The sequence below is a fragment of the Acipenser ruthenus genome, unplaced genomic scaffold, assembly GCF_902713425.1.
Source record: "Acipenser ruthenus unplaced genomic scaffold, fAciRut3.2 maternal haplotype, whole genome shotgun sequence".
NCBI lineage: Eukaryota > Metazoa > Chordata > Actinopteri > Acipenseriformes > Acipenseridae > Acipenser > Acipenser ruthenus.
Window position 1 is genome coordinate 13,988 of NW_026708526.1, and position 8,513 is coordinate 22,500.

Here is an 8,513-nt window from a genome sequence, read left to right on the forward strand (position 1 = left end):
AATAACAAAAAAGATGCAGTGTTGTCAGACCTCGAATAATGCAAAGAAAATAAGTTCATATTCATTTTTAAAACACCACAATACTAATGTTTTAACTTAGGAAGAGTTCAGAAATCAATATTTGGTGGAATAACCCTGATTTTCAAGCATAGCTTTCATGCGTCTTGGCATGCTCTCCACCAGTCTTTCACATTGATGTTGGGTGACTTTATGCCACTCCTGGCGCAAAAATTCAAGCAGCTCGGCTTTGTTTGATGGCTTGTGACCATCCATCTTCCTCTTGATCACATTCCAGAGGTTTTCAATGGGGTTCAGGTCTGGAGATTGGGCTGGCCATGACAGGGTCTTGATCTGGTGGTCCTCCATCCACACCTTGATTGACCTGGCTGTGTGGCATGGAGCATTGTCCTGCTGGAAAAACCAATCCTCAGAGTTGGGGAACATTGTCAGAGCAGAAGGAAGCAAGTTTTCTTCCAGGACAACCTTGTACTTGGCTTGCTTCATGCCAAAGCTACCCGATTCCAGCCTTGCTGAAGCACCCCCAGATCATCACCGATCCTCCACCACATTTCACAGTGGGTGCGAGACACTGTGGCTTGTAGGCCTCTCCAGGTCTCCGTCTAACCATTAGACGACCAGGTGTTGGGCAAAGCTGAAAATTGGACTCATCTGGGGGTGCTTCAGCAAGGCTGGAATCGGGCAGATTTGTCTTTGTGAAGGACGCATGAATCAAGCCAAGTACAAGGTTGTCCTGGAAGAAAACTTGCTTCCTTCTGCTCTGACAATGTTCCCCAACTCTGAGGATTGGTTTTTCCAGCAGGACAATGCTCCATGCCACACAGCCAGGTCAATTAAGGGGACAGTGGAAAAGAAAATCCAAAAGGTGTTGTTAGCGGACGATTGTTACAGTACAGGGATGGTGGTGGTGAAAAACTGAAATTTCCGGTCAGTATGAAAGAGATACTGTTGTGCATATGCATTTATAAGGCATTTCGGGCACTTAAGATGCAATGCGACAAGCGAAACTGTGCAGTGATGCGTCAAAATGAATAGAACCTATACTTTTGATAAGTATCTTTCACACGACAAGCTACGCAGGAACGGTACCAGGGCAGCACTGGACTGACGAGAAATAAATAGGATTGAATCCGATTTTTTGCGATTTGACGCACGTCAACTAGGGCATTGAGCAATCGGAGAACAGCTTCAATGCACGTGGTCCAGCAGGGTGAAGCAGTTTCCAAAATGACGGAGGAAAAATACTTGTCGTTGAAAAACTACCCAGAGCTTTATGACAAAGGCCATCACAATTATAAAGATACAGATTTGAAAGGGAATATATGGGAGTCCATTTCGAAAGAACTGGATAAGCCTGGTATGTGTGATTTATTGCCATATGTGTTGAAATACCATCAGAGAAGACACTCATAATTTCCACATCATGTTGATAAGTAGTACCAGTCTTGATCATAGTTCTGTCAATAGCAATTTTGAACAGTTGTATAGATCTGGCAATTTTCAAACCTATCGCTGCTGGTTTGTGTGGTCATGTCGCTGCGAAAGGTCTCGTCGGGAGTCGTTGCCAATTAAAAAATCACTTTGTGTCTGGTGTGTGGAGACCTTTACTCATCCACTTTTTAATATGTCTTATGTAGACATTGATTTAATTTATATGTCAATTATAAAACCATGGCAGCCACTAAGCCAAGTCAGTTTTCCCCATTTACTATTTTTTTTTTATTTTTTTATTTAACAATAAAACAAACTGGTGATTTTATTGTTTTAAATGAATCCCAACTTTGGTGTTTGTGAAATAGACACAGATTCCAGGTGCAGGGAAAATGGTAGAAATAATATAATATCCCCTGTCAGATTTTGTTTTAAAACAACCCCCAATACATGTACTTGAACCAAATTTATTTTTCATACATTTATATATAAAAAATATTAACTTCATAAATTAATTTAATGTATAGAGTTATATGATGAAAATGCAGATTAAAGTATTGTTTTTTCTATATGGTCTCATTGTTCCGGGGATTGCTAAGCATACTAATGAAATCAAGTTATATAGCCCACTATTGTGTGCAAGTGGATCTTTCAAACTGGAGGACACAGAGATTGCTACATCAATCAATCTTGCTACAGTCCGCCACTGATGAAGTAACTTCATAATTGTATTTGTTATCTTGTGCAGGATGAAAGTATACAAGATGGGCCAAAGTAGATGAAGACCAAGTGCTTATCTATTTCAAGCCTTACAAGGTGAAAGCAGAAAACAAATGCCAGGTGAGATTGTAATGATTGTAATGGTGCCATACATATATTGAATATTTAGTTTTCTTATACATTCTGTCTGAGTCCGTTCAAAGTAAACACTCCCCGCCCCCAATAGCATAATCCTTTGGCATTTTACTATATTTTTAGTTTCTTTATTGGGGGTGGGGTGTTTGGGTATCCATATGAATTTTCCTGACAATTGGATAAGTTTGACGTAGGTGTGACATAGGGTCAGATGTAGAGGTGGGATGCTAAGAAATTCTCATGGTATGATAACTATCAGAAAAAATACCACGATTATCATATAATTATATTGCAGTGTAATTTTTTATATAAAATATTCAACTGGTTTTCAAATATGCAGATTAACACAAATCCACACACCTGTACTTTATTGGGTACCAGTATCTTTGCCTTCAGTCAGATTTATCAAGGTATTTGCATCAAAATGGGATTTACATCCTTTTTTTGTGAAGAAAACAATGTGTTAATATTGCTAGTAACAAACAATAATTTAGGCATACAGTACTTTGGAGTCTTTTAAAAGCCCTTTCACAAATGGTCGTTTGGTGCATGCTGAAGTACGGTTCAGTTCATTTGCAGGCATAAATGAAACATCCAAAACAAACTGATTCACCCCAGAATTTGCACCAAACCAATCGGCCTGAGACTACTTGTAAATACACAGATATACTGTATATGGTGCAAACTGTATTTGTGTAAAGACCATCATAAATATGCCCTGTTTCTTACATGCGGCTACTTTTTTATGTAAAGCAAACACCTTTGTATAATGGAACAGTCCAGGGATTATGGCTAGTCTGTAAATGTTATTGTGTTTTTGTTTGTTGTTTTTTTTTTTTTTTTTTATATAAAATGTTAATTATTGTATCATTTAACAACTGGAATAATGGCTGGTTCAGTGTGTACTACCAGGGAATAATACCATAGAGAGGTTTTGGGGAGAGAGTTTTGGGGACAGGAACCATTCAGATGGTATTACCCCTGGTAATACACACTAAACCAGCTATTGTTTATTGTAATATATGGATTTGAGTCTGAACAATATGTGTCTTCCCTTTCGGGTCTGCGTGGTGGATAGACTGAAATGCCAGCTCTGCACAAGCCACACTTTGAGCTCAAGCTGATGTGTTGAAGTGATAATACCATCGTTCAGAGCCCAGCGAAAATATTACCATTTGGGTATTACAAGATTTTTTTTCTATGACGCACAGTAGTATTCTTTAGGTCTATCCATGTATTTCAATAGATTAACCTATATTAATATAAAAACATAAGAACATAAGAAAGTTTACAAACGAGAGGAGGCCATTCAGCCCATCTTGCTCGTTTGATTGTTAGTAGCTTATTGATCACAAAATCTCATCAAGCAGCTTCTTAAAGGATCCCAGGGTGTCAGCTTCAACAACATTACTGGGGAGTTGGTTCCAGACCCTCACAATTCTCTGTGTAAAAAAGTGCCTCCTATTTTCTGTTCTGAATGCCCCTTTATCTAATCTCCATGTGTGACCCCTGGTCCTTGTTTCTTTTTTCAGGTCAAAAAAGTCCCCTGGGTCGACATTGTCTATATCTTTTAGGATTTTGAATGTTTGAATCAGATCGCCGCGTAGTCTTCTTTGTTCAAGACTGAATAGATTCAATTCTTTTAGCCTGTCTGCATACGACATGCCTTTTAAACCCAGGATAATTCTGGTTGCTATTCTTTGTACTCTTTCTAGAGCAGCAATATCCTTTTTGTAACGAGGTGACCAGAACTGAACACAATATTCTAGGTGAGGTCTTACTAATGCATTGTAAAGTTTTAACATTACTACCCTTGATTTAAATTCAACACTTCTCACAATATATCCGAGCATCTTGTTGGCCTTTTTTATAGCTTTCTGAGTCAACATAAACTCCTAGGTCTTTTTCATAGTTCCCTTCTTCAATTTCAGTATCTCCCATATGATATTTATAATGCACATTTTTATTGCCTGCATGCAAAACTTTACACTTTTCTCTATTAAATGTCATTTGCCATGTGTCTGCCCAGTTCTGAATGCTGTCTAGATCATTTTGAATGACCTTTGCTGCTGCAACATTGTTTGCCACTCCTCCTATTTTTGTGTCGTCTGCAAATTTAACACGTTTGCTTACTATACCAGAATCTAAATCATTAATGTAGATTAGGAATACCAGAGGGCCTAATACTGATCCCTGTGGTACACCACTGGTTACCTCACTCCATTTTGTATTATAGGTAAAAAAGAGATGGAGGATTTTTTGTTCCAGCACTCAAATATAAGGCATGATTGGACAACTGTCAAAGTGAAGATATTCAACGAGAAGAGCAAGATACAAAAGCTTTCACAGAGACGTCTGGCCAACCTCCAGGAGTGACACTGGGAATAATTACTCTCATTATTTCATGATGTTTGTAATTAAACCTTATAACTGTAATTGTAATCGTGACTGCAATGGTGCTAAAATACAATAATGTGGATGGATATTGAATTGAGTCTACTAAAGGCTGTCATTCATACCTGAATTCATTGTATGAGGGACGTTCTAAATGTTTTTAAAACACATACACTAATGGGAACCACTAATTTTCAGCTTAGCCACCGCCTTTAAGAATGCACTTTTCATATAGTTTTTTTTCTGTGAAGTTTTTGCTCGATTTGTATAATTTTGCGCACGACTACTGGCCACGATTGCCTCAGGTGGATACACTAAGAACTTAAGCCTTATATACCTGAAATATGTCATTAGCATTTCTGATTGGATTACCTTAACCCTTTGCGGTCCCTATGTCGGACCTGGTCTGACATCGCAATTTTCCCTTTCCGGTCCAATGTCGGACCCTGTCCGACATCATCAAAAAGACACAAAAAACAGGTCTCTAGTCTTTTTCTCCGGAAAAAGCCGAGAAAACTATTCAATGGCCGAGTGAGACCGATAGGAGCCGAGAGAAGCCGGAAAAAAAAAAAATAGTGGGTGTATCTCATGAATACTGATAGACCCGACACTACATAGATAACACGGACATACACAAACAAGATAGCTGCTTCCGCATCCAGCGCTCAGAGAATATCACAGACATTTTCAGAGCTTTTTGAGATGTTATAGTAATAAAATAATGACTTGGATCGCATTACTGAGGTGTTTGCTGGAGATGCAGTACTGAGTGTCCTGTTGTTTTGAAGTGTCTTTTAAACCTGTTTACTGTGAAAAAAAAATACTTTTAAACAGCGCGTCTAAAATAAACTGCGTGTGTGAAAATAAATTGGACCTGACACGCACTTAATAAATGAACTGCAAAGGGTTAATATTTCACACAGCTACTATATTTCCAGTAACAAACATTAACTGATTTGGAGACTCCTGGTGACATGAAGTTGTAAATGCACACCATTTATTTATATATCATTTTTCATTTTCGTTTTACATTTTAATTAACATAAGTAAGATAAGTTAAATGTTTTAAACTCACCGATATCACCAAGATGTGGCTGGATCGGTCTAAGAAAACAGTTTGGTATGGTGGGCAATCGTTTTCTCGTTTCTTTTCTTTCCTGTTGGTTTGTCCTCTGCAGAGTGGGTGTCCCTCTTTAATCCTTTAAACTCTGCATATTTCTCAGCTTGGAAAGTGTCAATGTTGGGGCCGTTAATTGAAACAAACAGCATGCTGTTCAGTGTGCTTACATGCATTCGGCTTCTCTGGTCGGTCAGAATAAGGTTCATCACACTAAAGCCACGTTCACATTCAGCAGTGGACCACAGGAATTACACCTACTGTGGTTACCAGTTTGTTCAGGTTATCCCCCATGCGCTGAGTATCTTTGTGCTCTCTGAATTCCTTTATAGTTAGAGGTCGTGAAACGTTGAATTTTAACGTTTTGCACAGATTCATAACTTTATCGTCCCCAAACAAAATTCTTGCATCCTCTTCTACAGGCCATGATGTGGGGTTGAGTACGGCTGCCTCCTCCAGGACCCCTTTATCATCAAATCTTCTTTCGATGTTGTCAAATAAAGCTTGTATGAACTGCGTGCGGAAACCTCTGTATTTCATTTGTTGAGCGGTCAGATGGCTGTGTGATTGGAACCCCTTTAAATGCACCGGCTCTTGAGAACTCGTTGTTCATTGTGCTGGTATTTATTCAATCTCTGTCCTTCATAGCACGTAGAGCTTTTAATGCAACATCAATCTCCGGCTTGACAGTGATGACAGTGGAATTCCTATTTTGAAGAAACAGGGATAGCGCTTTTAGCGTCTCGAGTGCATCTTTCATTGTTGCTACTTCCATTACAAACAGCCAGTTTGTCATCTTCCCCAGTAGACCACCACATTCTGCTTTGTCCTGTGAAGAACGTGAGATGTCTGTTGAACCATTTCTAAAAAATGTAACAAGGGCAGGGTAACTTTCCCATAAAGCAGTCACCGATGTGCAGGAAGATGACGGCCAACGGACGTCAGAAACTCGACCAACCTTGTGTATATGTACACAGAGCTCAGCAGCCACAGCTTCAAGTTGCCTCTGGTTCTTGGGACTTAGTGAAAAAAATGAATACAGTGAATCGATTAATAGCTGAAAATGACTTGCTTCCTTTACTGTTCGAACAGCGTCATGAACAGCAAGCTCCAGTTTGTGGTTCATGCAGTGAATCTCGATTAGATTGTTGTTGATCTGTTCTCGCAGAATTGATGCTGCCCCTTTGTATTTCCCCAGCATCGATGCTGCTCCATCAGTTGCAAAACCCAGCAGACGCTCTCGAAGTATGTCTGCAGTGATGCCATACTGATTGAGGCTGGAAAGCAACTCATCTGCAATGCCAGCACCTGTCCCCGACTTTAGCGGCACAATGTTAAAAAATAGTTGCCTAAAATAATATAATTGTATGTAAAAATAATGTGATATGTTGTAACAATTGTAAGTTGCCCTGGATAAGGGTGTCTGCTAAGAAATAAATAATAATAATAATAATCAATTACATACTTTGCAAGTTGTGCAGCCATTTTGTCTGCTACAAACGAGAGCATATTACAAACCTGCATGGTCGGAATGCAGCATGTTCCCAGTATCCAATCCATTAAGCTGCTGTAGCTGCAAAATGTTTGGATGCATCTTAAACGTTTTCTTTACAAATCATGTAGGCTGTTATCATTATGCTCGTCGTTTTTTTCCGATCACTGCAGTGCTGTTTTCAGCAGCTTTCTCTATGGCCTGCTTTTGTCTGGCTTGCGCTATGTGTTCACATTTCATATGAGACTTGCATTTACCGTGTTCACTTATTTTGTCATTTAGTTTTTTGGCTGATGTTGCAGTTGTGCCATTCATAAAGGCCTGGTCAATTCCAGGTCGTTCTTTTATATGGGTTCCCAGATCACGAATTGCTGAACAAACCGAGCAAATGACTGAACCGCTGGGATTAGCCTTTAGCCAAGCGCGATTAGCCTTCCATTTTTTGAAGCGAGCCTGCCCTACACAGCCGCCGATATTAATTGCCTGCTCTTCTGAGGCCCCTATGCTCTCCTGTGTGTCAGTACACATAGGGTACATACCTGCATCGTCACCTTTGATAGCTTTATTTCTGCCGCTGCAGAAATAAAGCTGTCTAGAGGATGAGATGTTCAATTTGAGCCCAGTTTTGGCTGTTTTGGTGATTTTTTGTATTTTTCATTCATTAGTAGTAAACTGGCAGTTATAGAAAAATAGCTGAATATGTCAATGGTTTCCTCCCAGTTTCTCAATATCTCCACATTTCTTAGCCACATAGTCAGGTTTAATGTAAACTAGAAGTTGTGATCTTCAATTTAAACCCACTTTTGCCTGTTTGGGGGATTTCTTTCATTATTAGTAAACTGGCAGTTATATACCATTCTGTTCAATACAGTTGATTTGACTGCACAGCAAAAACCAGCTAGCTTTGAGGCTGCATACCTCCATAAATAGGAAAGTTCCACACATATTGCAAAAATGCTCTAGTCCACAGTGGATCAGACCTACAATTTGAGACCATTTGGTGATAAAATGCAGCTTTGTGTCAATTTTAAACCACCCCAGACGTTTCTGTGCAATACTGTTTGTCATTTGTTCAAAGGCGTACAAATAAACACCTGTATTTGTTGACAGAGATGCTGTGTCAGTGTATAAACACCTGTATTTGTTGACAGAGATGCTGTGTCAGTGTATAAACACCTGTATTTGTTGACAGAGATGCTGTGTCAG